Here is a 19,710-nt window from a genome sequence, read left to right on the forward strand (position 1 = left end):
AGGTAGCAAGAGGATTTGGAGGCATAAAATTTGTTTGCAAGATGAGATTACCTATTAAATTTACTGATCTTGATGGAAACATTTCTCTTCTTTAGGTTTCTTTAATAATTGATATTGCTTTCCTTTCTAATTTGATAGATCATTCCTACAAAATCAACATGTGGTGCCTACACTTGGCAGGAACTATGTTGTCTTATAGCTCCTATTTTTATGGCTAATGTATTTTGTTATATAAGCAACCATCTTAAGTATGATGGTAGATGGCTAACTTTTTGTACTAACTACATTTCTTGTAGGATGCCATATGAGGTTTGTCAAAATATTTTGGAAGCAGCAATATTGGATTTCAACATACTACAAGCCCAACATCAAATTGAGCTCAAAATCATATCCAAGTAAGTGATATGTTTACATATGAAAATTCACTTTGTCTTTATTAAAAATATTTTTTTTTAAAAAAAAATTTCTTATGCCAATGTTAGATTTCTGGTAATATTAATTATATTGGAATGTGTATGGTGTGATACAAATATGTAGATGGTGGAATGAAGCAAGTGTAAACAATCTTGATTTTTTTCGACATCGACCTGTGGAATTTTACTTTGCATATTCATGCGGGTTGTATGAATTTGAATTTTCTCACACACAAATTGGATATGTAAAATTGGGTGTCATGATTACCATGGTTGATGACATTTTTGACAGTTCTGGAACTATTGATGACCTCATACCTTTTAAGACGGCCTTGATCAAGTAATTCTAGCGGTTTACATTTATATTTCTATTTATGATTGCAATGCCTTGCAATGAATTATCAATATTATTTAAAATAATCATAATTTATTATCAACAAATAAATTACTTTACTCTTGAATTTTGTGTTCCTTAGCTCAGATATGTCTATGGTGGATGGTCTTCCCCAATATATGCAAATTGATTGGTCGTTTTGCCATGAAATATACATGGAATTAGCTAATGAAGTAGAGAAAATCCATGGTCCACGTGCACGGAAGTGGATGCAAGAACATATATGTCACTAGTCAAATTCATCTATCAAAATGTGTGTCTATTTAAAATATGTATAAATCTTATATTACACATTTCATGCTTTTTCTATTGCAGTGGACAAAGCTTATTGTGTCAGTGTGTCGAAATTATGAATGGAATGCAAAAGACTATCTACCCACTTTGGATCAATTTTTAAAGAATGCGCTTAACGCTTCTTTGACACCTGTGGTCACACTATTTACAATGATTTTAATTGACATGGTTATTCCTGATGATATTCTACAAAGGGTTAGTAAGTTTGAATATGATGTATCAATTTTTGTTCAACTAATCGATGATATCAAAAACTCTCAGGTATCTATCGACCAAACTTGCCTAAAACTATCTTCTTATTCTCCATAAATTACATACTTTTAAATAAAAGATAGTTGGTATTATTTTTCTTAATGAGCATAGTTTCTAATTGTTGACAAACATGTGTCTTAACCTTGCAATCCTTTCTTGGAAAATTCCAAAATTTGTTTGTGGAAGTTTTCCACTTGTTTATGCATTGGACAATGGTTAGCGAGTTGTTAAAATGAGTCTTGTCCATAGTAGAATATAGGTAGGTCATATTTAGAGCCTTGATGACTCATTTTGTGACTTTTATTGGGGTCTAGACTAAGAGCCAAAATTGTGGACGGGATTACTATTTTTAACCTGGTTGTTTTTCCATATTGGAAATGTAAATGTCAAAAATGGGTAACATGTGGCATGGTTGTTCTGCTCATGGTTTTGTAAAACCATAAGTGGTTTCCAGATTGTAAAATCACTATAAAAGGAGGGCTCGGGGAGGTGTTTGTGTAGTTGAGTTTGGTTTGCAAGACTGGTGCTAGAAGGAGACTCTCTGAGTTTAAGTTGTGGTGATGTGCTCCTATAAGAAATTGCATTGCAACTGTATTGTAATCATCTTGGTTTGATAATACATTGTGCGAGTTTTGGAGGGTGGGGCTTTTCTCCCGAAATAGTTTTCCCATGGTAATCATTGTGTTGTGTATTCTTTGTTATTTTGATTATGTTATTATGCATTTCTTGAGATATTTTCAATAGTTACTTTGATTTGCATGATCATCCTCTCAAAGATTAGCGTAGGAAACAATTCCACGTACCTTTGCTTCCTTTCAAGTGGTATCAGAGCCTGGCCAGTTTTGGTTCTATTTGTTGGGTACAGGGTTTTTCTAAGCTAATCAAGGTTTGAGTGGGAGCTTGTGCAGAGCATTTCATTTTTGTGTTGCAGGATTAAAAGATGGCAAGCATGTCAGGGAGAATTGATGTTGAAAAGTTTTTTGGCACAAATTTTGAGATGTGGAAGCTAAAGATGGAAGATTTGTTGATTGATCGAAATCTATGGGATGCGATTGATGAGAACAAGTTGAGGCCCACAGATCTGACATTAGCTGCACAATATGATATGAATGATAGAAAAGCTAAAGGTCTCATCAGATTGTGTCTTGTAGACTCAATTTTGATTAATGTCCATGAAGAATGTACCATGAAGAAGATTTGGAAAAATCTTACTGAGATCTATCAAGCGAAATCACTTGTGAATAAGATTTTCTTGGTGAAGAAGTTGTATTCCTTGAGAATGGAAGAAGATGGACAAATTTCTGAGCATCTAGAAAGGTTTAATATGTTGGTGACTCAGTTGACCTCAGTAGGGGTTCCAATGGATGAAGAAGAAAGTTGTCAAATCTTGTTATGTTCATTACCAGACTCATGGGATAGTCTTGTGATGGCTATAGGGAGCACTTCAATTGTCTTGAAGATGGAGGACGTTGTTGGTTCTCTACTTTTTGAGGAGGTGAGAAGGAAGGTCTCTCTGAATGCCAAAGAGGCTTTGAGTGTTCATGGAAGACCAAAAGAAAGAGGCAAGAACGAAAAGCAGCATAGCCATTCTAAGTCAAAAAATAAGGGGAGATTAAAATCTCCTAGTAATTCCAAGGCAATTTGCTAGAATTGCGGCAAACCTGGACACTTCTGAAAGGACTGCAAAGAGGAGAAGAAAACGGAGAAGAACAAGAAGCAAGATTCTGATTCTAAGTCCAAGAAGGAAGATGGAGATGCTTTCATTGGAGCCTTGGCCACTCATGCAGGTGAATATTCATGGTTAATAGATTTAGGTGCATCTTTCCACATGACTCTTAATAGGAATTGGTTTAGTAAGTATGAAAATTTTGATGGTGGTAAGGTGTATTTGGGTGATAATTTAGTACTTGATATTGTTGGTCGTGGAAGTATTCATGTGAAATTTTTTTATGGTAGAATTAGAAGATTTTATGGTGTCTGGCATATCCCTGGACTAGCAAGGAATTTTTTATCTGTTAGTAAGCTAATAGATGCCGGTGTGCATGTATAGTTTTTTGAAGCAGGTGTAAAAATGGTGAGAGGTGTTATGCTAATAGCAAGAGGAAGTAGATTGGGTACATTGTACCAACTTGATGCATGCATAGTCGAGTGTAATAGTAATTTTGATAAGATTGTGAAAAAGACTACTCAGTTGGAGAAGGAGAGAGTTTCTCTTTCAACAGATCGTCATGGTTTTTGGGTACCCAAGGGTGGTCTATCTACCGAATCAAAGCTGCCTGTAGAGAAGACTATGTTATGGCACCAGAGACTTGGCCACATAGATGAGAAGGGCCTATGGACTTTGAAAAATAAGAACCTTGTTGATGGGTTGAATGATTGCAATCTTGAGTTTAATTTTTCTGAGCATTGTATCTATGGTAAACAAAACTACATTTAGTTTTACTCAAGTTCTCATAAGTCTTCATGTATTTTGGATCTAATTCATTCAGATGTATTTGGTCTAGTTGATCTTCCTTCTATTGGTAGATCAATTTATTATGTTTCTTTCATTGATGATTTTAGTAGAAGAACATGGGTTTATTTCCTTAGGAGTAAAGCTGAAGTTTTCAGTCGTTTCAAATAATTTAAAGAAATGGTTGAATTGCAGACTGGAAAGAAAATAAAATGCTTGAGAACTGATAATGGTGGTGAATTTTGGTCCAATATTTTGGACACATTTTGTAAATATTGTGGTATTAAAAGAGAGAAGACAACTCCATATTCTCCATAGCAGAATGGAGTTGCAAAAAGAATGAACAGGACCTTGATGGAGAATGCTACGAGTATGCTAAGTGGTGCTAGACTAGAACAAAAGTTCTAGGATGAAGCGGTAGCCACTGCCTACTACCTGATGAACAAGTCTCCTGCATCAGCTCTTCTTGATAAGATGCCAATGGAAGAATGGTTGCGTTAAAAGCCTTCACTTAGACATCTGAGAGTGTTTGGTTGTGAGGCATATGCTCATGTGCCAAAGGAGAAGCGAACAAAATTGGACAACAAATCTCTCAAATGTACCTTCATCAAATATAGTTATGGTGTGAAAGGATACAAGCTTTGGGATCCTATTGCACAAAAGGTATTTTATTCGAGAAGTGTTATTTTTAGAGAAACTAAGCCTTATTCTATTATAGTGTAGCCAGAACAAATTAAAGAAAAGAAAGATGTGATTCAAGTTCCTGCTACACCTGAGAAAGTTGAATCAAGGCCCTTAGAAAGACAAGATGTTGAAGGCCCTTAGAAAGACAAGATGTTGAAGAGAGCTCTATGAGTTGTGAATCATCAGAGGAAGAGGGAGAACCTAATCATGAACCTAAACCTCCTGAACCTAAACCAGATCTTGGTCGAAGATCTACTAGACAAAGGAAACCACCTGAAAGGTATGGGTATTCTCCTGATGATTGGAGGTGCATATTTGCATTGAATGCTAACATTGATGAACCGAGATTTTTAGAAGAGGCTCTTGGTATGAATGATTCAGAGTCTTGGAAAATAGCCATGGATGAAGAAATGGTAGCTCTTAAGAGGAATCGAACGTGCGACCTTGTACCATTTCCTGAAGGACGGAAGCCTGCTGGTTGTAAATGGGTGTTCAAAAAGAAGATGGGTTGAGATGGAAGCATTGAGAAGTATAAAGCACATTTGGTTGCAAAAGGTTACTCTCAGGTTGAGGGAGTAGATTATGGTAAGATTTTTTCTCTAGTAGCCAAAATGACATCCATTAGATTTTTGCTTTCTATTGCAGCAACTTATGACCTAGAGATCGAGCAAATGGATGTGAAAACTACTTTCCTTCATAGAGATTTGGAGGAAGAAATTTACATGTCATAGCCAGAGCACTATGTGGTGAAAGGTAAAAGTCATTTGGTCTGTAAATTGAAGAAATCATTGTATGGTTTAAAACAGAGTCCTAGGAAGTGGTACCAAAAGTTTGATACATATGTGTTGAGTTTGGGATTTGTGTGATCTAAATTTGATCATTGTATATATTTCAAATCTGATGGTGATGGTTTCTTGGTTATTTCCTTTTATGTCGATGATATGTTATTTATTGGAAAATGAAAAGGTTTGATTGTAGAGTTAAAATCTCAACTCTGAATAATGTTTGAAATGAAAGATCTTGGTGTAGCTAGGCACATTCTGGGAGTGGAGATTATAAGAGATAGATAGAATAGAAAGCTTTGGCTAGGCCAAAGTAAGTATGTTGGTACTATTTTGAAAAGATTCAATATGCAAGATTCAAGACCATTGAGTGTTTCGGTAACTATTGGAATAAAGCTTTCTAGCTCACAGTGTCCTACATCCCCATTGGAGATGGAAGAGATGAGTTGAGTACCATATCAGAGTGCTGTTGGAAGTTTTAAGTATGCTATGGTTTGTACATGACCAGACATTGCCCAAGTAGTGGGAGTACTTTCCCATTATATGTGTAATCCAGGAAGAGCACATTGGGATGCAGTAAAAAGATTTTTCAAATACTTGCGAGGTACCTCAAAGTACTCAATATGTTTTCATGGAACAGGAAGTGAGCATTCCTTGGATATTTGAGGCTATGTGGATTCAGACTGGGTTGGTGATGTTGATAGAAGAAAATCCACCAGTGCATGCGTGTTTACATTATTTGGTGGTGCAATCAGTTGGATGAGTAAGCGACAGGCTATGGTTGCTTTGTCCACTACTGAGGCAGAGTATATGGCAGCTACTCATGCCTACAAAGAAGCCATCTAGCTAAAGAGATTGTGTTCAGATATAGAGTTCAAATAGGGTGTAGTGACAATTTATATTGATGTACAATATAATTTTTTGAGAGATATGGTCGAGGATGGCAAGGTGAAGCTAGAAAAGGTAGAGACTTTGGCGAATGTTGCTGATGCATTAACTAAGCTCGTGAGCACAGAGAAATTTAGATGGTGTTCAGAGTCTATGGGCCTCTCGGCCCCTAGCAATTAATTCCATGATATTTCAGATCCCCTAACTCTTTCAAGGTGTTTGACAAGTGGGAGAATGTTGATAAACATGTGTCTCAACCTTGCAATCCTTTCTTGGAAAGTTCCACAATTTATTTGTGTAAGTTTTCCACTTGTTTATGCATTGGAAAATGGTTAGTGAGTTGTTAAAATGAGTCTTGTCCATAGTAGAATATAGGTAGGTCATTTTTAGAGCCTTGATGACTCATTTTGTGATTTTTATGGGCGTCTAGACTAAGAGAAAAAATTGTGGACGGGATTACTATTTTTAACCTGGTTGTTTTTCCATATTGGAAATGTAAATGTCAAAAATTGGTAACATGTGGCATGGTAGTTCTGCTCATGGTTTTGTAAAACCATAAGTAGTTTCTAGGTTGTAAAATCACTATAAAAGGATGGCTTGGGGAGGTGTTTGTGTAATTGAGTTTAGTTTGCAAGACTAGTGCTAGAAGGAGTCTCTCTAAGTTTGAGTTGTGGTGATGCGCTCCTGTAAGAACTTGCATTGCAAGTGTATTGTAATCATCTTGGTTTGATAATACATTGTGCAAGTTTTGGAGGGTGGGGTTTTTCTCCTGGAAGGGTTGCCACACGGTAATCATTGTGTTGTGTGTTATGTGTTATTTTCATTATGTTATTATGCATTTCTTGAGATATTTGCAATAGTTACTTTGATTTGCATAATCGTCCTCTCAAAGATTAGCATAGGAATAAATTATGTGCACCTTTGCTTCCTTTCACTAATATCTCTTGAAGGAAGATAAAGATCGAGGACAAAATGTTTCTTGGCTAGATTGTTATGTAGCAAATAAACTTGGAACTACAATGGAGCAAGCTTTAGATAATGGAAATGTTACCGTTCAGCTACACATGGAAGAATTAACTAGAGATTTCTTGTGCTATGAGAAAGATATACCAAAATGTTGTAAAATAGTGTATTTTGATTGTATGTATAGATGGGTAGCTTTTTGTGGAGGGATATTGATGGATTTTCACATCCATTGAAGGGTAAGGATGACATAATAAAAATGTCAATCAATCCTATAGCTCATATCCTTGATAAAGTGTCTAAGTTAAAAGTAAATAAGGGTTGCTATATGCATTTTTATTTTTGAGATCCAAATAAGTTGACAAATAGAAATATTTTTGAAAGTTTAAAATAAGCTAGGAGAATCCTCAAATATATACAGTGGAAACAAATTCAGCATATATTGATGCACCCAATATTTAGATGCTTCTGTTTGCACCTATAGAAATGCATGCATAAAAGATAAATTTATATCAACTAGATAGTTTCTAAATTAATAAATGTTTTCTCATAGTTTCTAAATTGTATCAATAATATTTTGATAGATTTAAAAGAGTTTCATGTATACTCTAAAAAGAAATATGTTGTTTAATTTGATTAATTATAATTGTACTTGATGTAAGTGAATGAAATGATAATTTTTCAAATATAAAGACAACATACTTTTCAAGAAAAATATAACACACTCTAGCAGTCAAATATGTGCGGAAACATCTAATAAAAAAATTAATAGTTACCAAAATTTATTTTAGATTTCGTATATTTAAGAAAATATAATGGAAAATGGAATAAAGTAAAATAAAAGAACAAGCACAAAATAATATAATGATAGTACAAAACCACAAATGGATCCTTAGGGCACTGTAAAAAATGATTTTTTGTTAGCTAAATTATAGGGAAGTTGATGTAGAGTAAATATTGTGAATGACTTCCTTTTTGTGTATTTAGATTAGTTTTTGAGAGGTTTTCTATTATTGTTTTGAAGAATTTATATTATGGAGAATGGCTACTTTTGAATGAATCTCAAGATCAATTTGGAGAGATTAGTTGTTGATGCATGTGTTTGGTCAATGTACTTGTACCTGTTACAAGTTCAATCAATATGCAACTTTATTTATAAGTATGAATGGTGGAGCCAATTACTACTCTTTTTCAGATAAATGAAATATTTGGTGCACGTCACAAGAAAAAAATAAATAATCAGAATATCTCTAAGATTGTAAATTGGTCCTATTGTAGTTAGTATGTAGCTTTTGTTATAGTAAAACCACTAATACGTAGGTTGCTCTTCAATATTTTCTATAGAAATTTTCTAATCAAATTTATGAAATTATCATTTTATTTATAACTAGGAGATATTTTCTATAGTAATTCAAATTGTGATATTCCTATTAGGATTTAACTTTATAGTTTTTGAGTCAAATTCATTGACCCATATTTTATGAGTAGTGGTTTACAAAAACCTATCTTTCATGAAAATAAATGGAAAAATTATTACTCATTGGATCTGGGTGATGCTCACAGAGGTGAAGCAAGAGACTTTTGAGGAGGTCGCCTATCCTACTACTACTCTAGCTCAAGCGCACTTAACTATGGAGTGACCTCTAGGGATGTGCGAGTGCTTCACATCTACGAGCATCACCTAGATCCAATGAGTGCTAAGTTTTCCATTCATTGTAATAAAAGATGGTTTTGTGTAAAATAGAACTCCTAAAATCCGAAAATCCAGTGTTCTAAAAACATGAAGAGAAAAACAGACTGCATCCAAAAAAGGGCACGTTCAACCTTAAAAGTTGTTGCAGTCACACTTCCAAACAATCACCATGCTTATTTGCCTTGGAGGGTTTCTTATGTTCCATGTCCACAATCCCCTTGCTAGAGAAATTTCAATGCACCTAATCAAATTACAATTAAGGCCTTTTATAGGGTTTGACTGATGATCCCAATTCATAGTCAGACGTCACATGAATGGAACTCTTAAATGAAAAGCAATGAATCCTCATGTAAATTGATAACAAAAGAAGTAAAGATAGATGAGCTTAATCCAAATCTGGTTTATGGATTTATCCTTCATGAAACATAATTAAATTTGTCCCTAGTGAAGAAAGGGATATTTGCCATCCCAACACCCCAATTGGAAGCCCATAAAAAACATCTATGCTTAGCTCCCATAGCCAGCCAATATAGTATTTATGCTTTGTTACAATTTAGGATAAATATATCTTAGACAAGAGATGCACAAAACATTAGTCTGCTAGAGTCCCCTAGAAGACTAATCCTTTTAGTTCATGTTCTAGGCTGTAGAACTATATGCAGATTTTTTTTTAACTATTGATTAATCTATTGAACATCAACCAATCATTTTCATAATTTTTTTTCTTCATATGAATTTTTACTATTTAATAAAGTAAAAATGCACAATTTTTAAGTTTTTCAATTTATAAAACTAATTATCTTTAATATGATTGGTATGTGTTAGTTTTTTAAATTATGAAATACTTTTAAAAAACAATTTATAAAAAATTATCAAATACATATTTTTAATATCTATTTATAATTAATAGATAATAAAAATATATTACATTTAAATTTGAAATTAATTAACAAAAATATAACATTTATAATTATATTTTTAAATTTTAACTATTTTATTTAAAATGAACTATTGTCATTATTATTCCATATATTCCATCAATTAATATTTTAATTTAGATGAATTAACAAATATTTAAACACATTCATTATATTTTCATCAAGAAGTTAAAACTATAAATTATTTCAGAAAATTTAATATATCTTCATTTAATTTTTCACATCATCATACTTTTATGATAGAAAAGAAAATCATTTTTTTATTAGAAAAGATTTATTTTTATATTGTAACTATTATCTAGTAATTATTATAAATTACATTATATATATAGAACATAATAAAACACTTCAATAACTTTTTTTTTAAAGTACTATACAAGAATCAAATATAATTTATGTAAACTTTGACTCTTTTAAATAATTAAGTTAACATGATGATTTCACATATTCAAATTTAAAAATAAAATAGTAATAATTAATATCAAATTATTTAACATTTTTTATTTCAATATTCTGTGAACATTAATATGTAATTTTAATTGTTTTCAGGTCAATATTTAAAAAATAATAATAGTAACCAATTCTATCAACTTTTTGGCATGAGCTTTGTTGCTTTGCAAACTTGTTTAAAAACTAGTGCTTCAATAATCTTAGTGATACAATTACAACACAACATTCTAATGGTTAACTAAATACCTTTTATTGTAATTTTTCCCTAATCTAACTTTCTCCAATATCAAGTGAAAAGTGAGATAGAACCTCTCTAAATCCAAATTCGTTCATAAATAAATTTAGATATTCTAGAATAATATTTCAAGTCAAAACATAAAATTGCAAAAAAATATTTATTTTATCATAAAAATAAATTTAGAATTTTATCAATTAAAGATAAATATATTATAATTTATATATTACATATCAAGACATGGTGATTATAAATAGATTAAATCTAATTAATCTAGTATAATAATTAAAATCAAAACAATAAATTATTAAATTTCAATTCATAAAAAATCTTTTTATTAGATCGTCTTTCAATTGCACATGAATTGTCTTAGGGGTTTTGGTTTTCATTGTACTTTAAGTTACCTCTTGTGTCTATCCCCTATCATATTTCATTTATTGTAGGGCTTTTAGGTTATATCATTTCTTTAGCCTCCTTTAGCTTTTCATAAGGTGTATCTCTTGATGTTTTGCTCCATGTTGAAGTTTTTGATAAATCTTGTGATAGGTTTAAAATTTGCACTTCGATAGATTATTTTGTAGGAAGGATCCCGCATGAATGCATGTAATAGGAATGGGTTTGCAAAGCTTGGCCATTTGATGGAATTCACCTTATCCAAAGCCTCACTAAGGGATATTTCCTATTTCTCTTTTTCAATCCCTTGTATGTGGATGTCATTCTTGGTAATGAACATGGCCTATTTCTTTTTCCTTGTTGCTTTTCCATGTTGGTCTTGAGACTTTACAATCTTTGATGAATAAAAGCTTCATGTCCTTGTCTGGGTTGAGTTTTTTGGTTTTCCCTTGCTCTGTTGGTGGTTAGTCTTGAACTTGACCACTTTTAACACTCATCCCCAAAGAAGAGTTTTCTTTAAGGTTTACCTTTTACATGACATCAAGAAAAATATCAAGATTGAGGTGGGTAACAAGACTTTACCTTAGAAGGTTTTGTATCTTAGTTTGCCCAACACTTATTACTATTTTCAATAAGAAGGAAAAAAGATCAAGGGTTTTGTGATGGTCACCCCTCAAACTACACCACCTACCAAGGACATCAAGGATGCTAGTTCTCAGCCAGCTGATCCAGCAAAAAATGAAGAATGAATAAATCTCATTTACAAAGGAAAGAAACCCCCAATTACCAAGTTAAGCATGGTTTTGGTGCTTCTAGACCATTGCAGACTATTGCTTCTCATCCTAAACAAGATTTCATTTCAAAACCAATAGTTATTTCAAACCCTAATCAATAGGAGACCTTTGGGGACATAGTGCGACCCCTACTAGAGGGATAAATAAATTTCCTTCATATTTGTGGTCTTCTTTTGTGATTACACCTCAAGAAGCTTTAGCTATTAGCATCTTTTTCACTCTATATATCTCTTGTACTCCTTCTAGGCATATGGAGGTTGTAGATGGCAGCTCTAATAAGTACATGCTTGTTGATTGTAAGGATTCTTCCATCAACTTCACTCCTAGTGATCCTTTTTTGCCCAATAGATTGTCCTACTTGGGAGATGAGGATGACATCCAAGATTTCACATAGTGAACTTCCTCTCATGGAATTTTTATGGTCATACTAACCTCTATAGAAAGTATTATGTTTGTGAGGCTTGTTAGAGAGTTTATAAATTTGATTCAGGGACATCTTGGGTCATTAAGCAATCATGCATCAGCAAAAAAGATTGCTTATTTTTTGTACAGTTTCCTATTCAAGGAGTATTGATTTCTTCTCATGGTTTCAAGTTGTGTGCAATTGGAATCTTAATGTGATCTAATTTTGAATCCTCACCCTAAGTGTATAAAATCTAATGTTCTTTGTGCTTGGGGTTTGGCACCTTTTTCCCCACTCACTTTTCACTACTTATTTTATCCAATGTACCATGAAGTTTATTTGTGTACAATTTCCTATGATGATGTGGCATTGAGTGTAGTTGAGGAACCTCTCTTGGATTATGTATGAACTTATCCTTAAGAGTGTTGATTATCATTTGATCATTTTGTAATTAATTGTGTGACATGTTGACTTGTTCTCTTGTTGGTTGTATAAGGACTTACATTAGATGTGTGAAAGTAAGGTAACATATATTGCAAACATGGAGCTCAGATATTGTAATTCATTAAACTAGTCATAAGGAAAAAGAGCTTAGAACCTAACATATATATTTTATCATGCCAGTTGTCTACTCAATTGATATTTGTTCAAGAATTAAGTTTTTTCTTTTCTATTGCATATTTTTTGTCATCCATTTGTACTCTTGGCAAGGTGTCAGGATACTAGAATTGATTCCTTTCTCCCACCTACCTTGCATCAGGTAGTATTAGAGCTAGGTTTTCTTTCCTTATGAGCTTTTGATCATGGAGAACCTTAATTAGATTGGTTGTAATATGGCACAACTGAATTCTAACCTATTAATTGGCATGATCTTATGATCTTGTAGGAAATATTGTCGAAATGCTCAATGAAAGATGAAATGTAGATAATGTCATTATGAATATGTTGAGACAAATTGTAACAAGACTTAAACCATTGACATAGCCTAGAAAATAGGTGTATACATCTCAAGGATTTTAGTGGTATTGAAGAAGTGGCACCGAATCCTGATCCTAAACATGAAGTGGACCAAGATGAGGAGAGGCTTCTAAGTGTTCTATCTAGGGAAAAATCTCGACCTTCTACTGAATTTTCTTGCTATGATGGAAGGCTTGAGACTAATATTTTGTTTTATTGGATCTATAAAATGAATAAAGTCTTTGAATATGAATGTACCTCTGAGAATAGAAAAATAAAGACCGTAATCACCATGTTGAAGGGTTGTGTAGATTAAAAAGAAGAAATGAGGAAAATAAAAGATGAAGGCATGGGAAAAGATGATTAGCGAGATGAAGAATTTCATTCTTGAAAATTACAAGGTTAATTTGTTTTGGAGAATGCAAAATTTGACAAAAAATAATATTATGATAAAAGTATATATTGAGGAATTATACAAATTAAACATTAGATCTAGACATGTGGAAGATGAGGGTGACAAATTGGCTAGATATCTAAATGGTTTAAGGACATAAATTTACAATGTGATTAGTTTTGTTATGTTGTATAGTGTGAAAAAAGCATATCAGTATGCCATACAATTGGAGGACTTATAGGAAAAGAAACATGCTCAAAGTAAAAGATGAAGAGGTAGAAGATTTCAAAGAAGAAGAGGTAGAACCTAAGGAGGAAGTAGAAGATCTAGCAATACAATGCAAGACAAAGGTAAAAGAGAATGGAAAGAGGAATCTGTTGGTAAGAGAGGTAATTACACTAGAGGTATCTACACTAGTTACTCTAGAAAAGAAAATAGTAGTAAAATAGAATAGGATCTTGGTTGAAGGGAACTTATTTCAAGTATAGTAGAGAAGGAAATAAAGCCTTTTAATGTAAAAATTCTAGAAAGGAAATTGTAGGTATTAGTAGAAATGTTTGTTGAATCACCCAATAAGCCTAAGAGTGGTGAGAACTTGATTTTAACAAGATTCCTATGGAATGAGGAAACCAATGAAGAACCTTTTCAGAATTAATTTTTATTCAAGACCAAATACAATATTGTAGAAATGTGTTCCAAAGTAATTGTTGATAGTGGTAGTTTAGATAAATTGGCACTAGAGTTTCTACTTAACAATCGTGGTTGGAAAGACTGAAATATCCTATTACTTATCATGTTTCTTGGATCTAGAAGGATAATAAGTTGCTAATAAGTAAAAAAATTCTTCTTTAATTCAAGACTAGAAATTATTATGATGAAGTTTTGTGTAATATTATGCCTATGGATTATTGTCATATTCTATTAGGTAGACCTTGGTAGTATGATAGATAAGCTTTTCATAATGGTAGATTGGGTGAGTATACTATTTTGGTTAATGATAACAAACATGTGGGTATTTGCACAAAGATGGGGGACCAAAAATTGCCACCTTTTTTCTTTTCCACATCCAAGACATAGTGAGTATGTACTATGCTTTGTCTTTCCTGAGAAATAGGCTTGAATATATGAAAGCATAGTTCATACATACTATAGCACATACATGCTATTTCAAAATATCATAAACATGTCATTTTTTCATATTTAAATAGTGTGTATGCATTATGGTATTCATGGAAGAATGCCAATCCTAAGGGTTGGATTTGTCTTGGATAGCAAACCAAAAGGCTTGGACATATGAAAAAAATCTAAGAAATGATTTCTAGATAACATACACTATGTAAATTAAGTTGTGTAGCATCCATTTGGTTTACTTTTGGTTATAAATTAAGAAAATTAGGTTATATTGTTGGAAATGTAATACAGAAAGTGAGATACTAAGAGGATGGGGCAGGGGGGATGGATGGGTGAATCAATATCTATATAAAACTTTCACACTTCAAACATGAAAAATATTTGAGGTTATTACATAAATCCTCATTTGAACATTAATTTCATATCAATATAACAATTCACATCAACATAATATCATATCTACCTTCTAGCTAAATTAATGTAAACTCATTAGCACATAAAAGATTAACACACATATTTGGTAATGCAGAAACACTCCAAGGTGAAGGTAAAACTAAAGTGGAGATGAAACCCAAAAAAATGCACTAATGCAGAAATAGAGTTATGCCTATTAAGGCTACAATGTTTTGATTACTTCTAGTGATGTCCCATATGAGGTGTCTTCCATGTTAAAGGCTAAAATAATTGTTAGGTTATACCTTGATTAAATTATTTTTACATCAGAATTAAGTGCATACTCTATTAGGAGATTTATGAAAGCTTATTAAAGCTACTCTATTAAAAGATTTAAATGTTGAAACATCTTTTAGAATGTTCAGTGTCTGATACTTTAGTATGCACTTACAATTTTGATTAAAATTCCCCTCTATGTAATATGTGCTCAATTTTTTTATCTCTCCTTGAAACTTTTCACTAAACTACTTGGTGAATCGGGATCTATATAAAACTTTCACACTTCAAATGTGAAACATATTTGACATTATCACATAAACCCTCATTTGAACATGAATCTTGTATCAATGTAACCATTCCCATCAAGATAATATTAGATCTACCTTCCAACTAAATGAATGTAAACTTATTAACACATAAAAAATTATCATACAAATTTGGTAATGCACAAATAGTCCAAGTTGAAGGTAGAACTAAAGTGTAGATGAAAGCCAAAAAATATGCACTAATATAGAAATAAAGTTTTGTTTGTTAAGGCTACAATGTGTTGATCACTTCTGTTGATCTACCCTATGAGGGGTCTACCATGTTAAAGGATAAAATAATTGTTAAGTTCTACCTTGATTAAAGGATTTTTACATCACAATTAAGTGAGTATTCCATTAGGAGATTTACAAAAGCTTGTTAAAGCTAGTTTGTTAAGAGATTTAAATGTTGAAAAAACTTTTAGAATCTTCAATGCCTAATCCTTCAGGATGCACTTACAATGCTACTAAAAATTTTCCTCTATGTAATATGTGCTTGATTTTCTTTATCTTTGCATGAAACTATTCACTACACTACTCAGTCTCTTCTGAATCAAACACTCTAATTCACCTCCAAAAGTTTGCATGAAACCAAACTCTTCATTCATAGACTTACATTGTTGGTATCTCTAACCTTTTTTATCTATTAATGTCAACCACTTAGTCATTTACAAGGAAAAGTTAGATGGTCATCACTGTGACTAATCTACTCTACATATGTTGAGTCATGTACATAAGATAGTATGTACTGAGCTATACTATAGAAGCCAAGTTAAGTATGATCATAGAGAAATTTTCTATTTGTATCGAGCTCATCAATGACCAAGAAAGACATCAATGACCAAGTGATTCCAACTATATAGTACTGAGTGATGTAATTTTTTTCAAACACAATATATACCCACATCAAAAATTTAACAAAGCCCAAACAACAATAATCTCAAGCATCAGAAACACTAAAGGTTGAGAAGGATCAACAAAAAAGTCTTTCAGTAATTATGCTCTACAATTTTTTGAATTTTTTTCCTGCCTGGCTTCAGCTTCGGCCCCTGGCTTCGATCCAGTCTCTGTGCCTAGCTTTGGCTTCGGCCCTTGGCTCTGATCTAGCCTCTGCACCTTGACCTTCATGGAATCAAAGCTTTGGAGTTGTTGATCAGCTTTTTGATTTTTTGTATTTTTTCCCACTTGGCTCCTTGCGCCCGGCTTTTGGTTTGGCTTTAGCCTCGAGCTCTGATCCAATCTCTATGCATAGATTAAACTTTGACTTCAACTTTTGCACCTGGCTTCGGCTTTAGCTCCTGCATGGGTTTGCTTTGAATCCTTTGTTTAGCTTTGGTTCAAATTTTTTCCTATGTTTTGCTTTATGGTAGTCCCTTCAGCTTCTAGGGTTTTTTCGCTTGGTGTGGGTGGTTTGGCCTTTTCCTATGCTGATGTGGTTGCCTTTGAGGCTAGTATTGGTGGTCTTTCTGATAAGTTAGGGATTCATGATACCGTGTGTTTGGGGGTGCCGACTTTGGTAAGTAACCCATTAAAGATTGATTTAAAATTTGATATTGTTGATGAGATCTCTATCTGTATGGCTAATTTCTTAGCCAATGCTGCTATATTTTATTTTAAGGGTTTTTGGCCTTCTTTATCAAACCTACATACATGGATTTCCCATTTTTGGGACCCCATGATTTCGGAGACGGCCCATATTAACCCTATGCCAAGGGGGTTTTTCATTGTTAAATTTGAATCTGCTATAGATAGAGATTCCGTCCTTCACCATGTTTTCTATTGGGATGCAAAGTTTCCCTTGATGGGAAAACCTTGGCATAATGATAGAATTTTTTAACATGTTCCCTATCTAGGTTAGGCTATTGAATCTCCCCCTTCACCTTTGGGTAGATCCTATTTTGGAGGAGGTGGGGAGATCCCTTGGTGGATTTTGCTTAATAGATAACAATTCTATCAATTTGTTTCAAACAACATATGCTCGCATTCTAGTAGAGATTGATGTTTCTAAGGGTCTCCTAGAAATGATTTTAGTTACTTCTACTTTAGGATCTTGGAATATCCTTCTTAACTATGAGGGTATCCCCTTCCACTATAGGAAGTGTTGCAAGGCTAGTCACCTGGCTACAAGTTGCTCCATTGGTAAATCTAGACCAAAAATGCCCCTTTCTTTGTGGAAGGGGGTCTTAGAAGATCACTACACGATCCAAAAGGTCCTCTCTATAGGGGATGATGACTCTTTTCAAGATATTTTGGTGGAGGATTCTGCTGTTGTTCCTGGCATTTCGACAAAGGATCATCTTTTGGCTCCTTTGGTTGCAGCAGATCGGCCTTTGGTTTCTACTATCCCATCTTTTGGTGATTTGATGGAGGTTCCTCCTTTGGCTCCTTCTGTGGATGTAGTTGGTCTATCTTCAAGTGATTTGGGGGTAACCACCTCTCTAGCTCTTTCTCAAGTTGATGTTCTGTCTCTTGTTTTTGTTCTTTCTTCCTCTATTATAGTTTTTTCCTTGGCTTTAGGGGTTTCTAGGTCTAGTTGTGGCTTTGTTGATCCTCAAAGCTAGATGGTTGGTTTGTTGGGGGTTGGAAGGACTTCTGTAAAAGGAAATATGTTCATGCCCTCCACTTCTAATTTATTAAGGATGAACCTTCCTGTGGCTTTTTCTCAAGTTGTTCATGTTCCTTTTGTGGCCTATTCCCTAATCTTGGGGATTTCTGGGATTGGCTCTAGTGTTGCTAATTTATAGTGGTAGAAGGCTGCTAGTTTGGTGGAGGATGGATGGACCACACTAAAAGGAGAAAATATCAAGCCCTCCACTACCTCTTTTGATATGGAATTATGTTCTCAAAACAAGAGATCTAAAGGAAAAGCCTGACTGGCTTTTTCTGGCCTGTTGCTCTTTGTTTTGTTCCCTGACTTTTGGCCTGTTGTTCTTTGTGGTGTATCATGGCTAGGGGATTTTTTCCCTTTTCTTCTTTGATTTTTAGGAGCCCGGTCAAAACCTATGTTGGTGGCTATTGAGATGCCACTTTGGTCACCTCTTGTTTCATGATCTGTAGTACTGGCCTTTTGTTTGGCTTTTTTCCTTTGGCTAGGCTTTAATTGGTTATTTTCAGCCTTTTGTATTGATTTAACTTGGATTTCAGGATCCCTGTAAAACCTGTTTATCTAATAAAAAAACACTAAAGGTTGATAAATGTAGAAGTTTACATAAAAGTCAAGGATGAAATAGAGTTTTAGGAAAAATTACTATCAAGCCAATTTGAAAGGTTTATATATAAGTTTTGAAGAGGTTATTATAGAACATTTAATACTTTAAGAACTTGTTAAAGAATATTTATATGATGTAGATCACATGACCCTATGTGTATGTTCAATGGTCAAGATGAAGATGAAAAACATGGAACATAAGAAAAGAGAATGAGGAAATAAGAAAAGAGAAGATCAAAAGTCATTCAAGGGTTTTGTTATCATCTAACAAAGCAAGTGACCTATTCATAAGTAGTAAATGTGAATGGGAAAGAAAAGTGTTATCAAATCATTGGAGAGGATCAATTAGTAAGGAGAAGACTCAAAATTATCTTGTAGAGTAAACTAAGAGTCAAGTATTAGATAAGTTTTAATAGACTTGAGTTAGGGTCTCTTAATAGAGTGGTCTTAATAGATCTTTTTAAATATCCTAATAGAGTCCTTACTTATTTGTAAGTGTTAACTCATTTAATAAGGTGAAACCTAATAGTTTCTTAAGTCTTTAATAGGATATTCTCCTCATAGAGTAGATCATATTTAATGGTCAACCATTGCAACCTTAAATGGTTAATTTTATTACTACAATAGTGAAGATTTGTGGGATCCCCAACCCAGTTTTACCTCCACCTTGGAACATTTATAGGTAAGAAATATTGTGTTATTTTCTTTCATGCAAGTGATTGAATTGATTTACATGTTACAATAAGTTTACATTTATGGTTTTGCATGCACAACTTATTGATAGATGTGGATGAATTTGTGAGAATTATAAATTTTTATGAATTTTGATTCAACCCCCTTCTTAGTATGTCGTTTACTCCTCCATAAATCAACATGCCAACTAGGTCATAGACCCTCTGTAAATATATTTTTGGGTGAACCTTCTAGATCTAAATTGATGGTTTGGATTCATTTCTTTTGCCTCTTAGTCCTTATAGTTTTTTGATTGGTAGATTAGCTCACATAGAGATTAATG

At 33.2% G+C, this 19,710-nt stretch overlaps 1 pseudogene; it reads left to right on the forward strand.

The window, feature by feature from the left end:
* The first annotated feature begins 297 nt into the window (after nt 1-297).
* On the forward strand, nt 298-16,608 carry LOC149528576 (sesquiterpene synthase Cad-like; annotated as a pseudogene).
* The last annotated feature ends 3,102 nt before the right edge of the window (nt 16,609-19,710 follow it).

Source organism: Cupressus sempervirens, chromosome 11, assembly GCF_028749045.1.
Source record: "Cupressus sempervirens isolate cs-2001-9-10 chromosome 11, ASM2874904v1, whole genome shotgun sequence".
In the NCBI taxonomy this organism is placed as follows: Eukaryota; Viridiplantae; Streptophyta; class Pinopsida; order Cupressales; family Cupressaceae; genus Cupressus; species Cupressus sempervirens.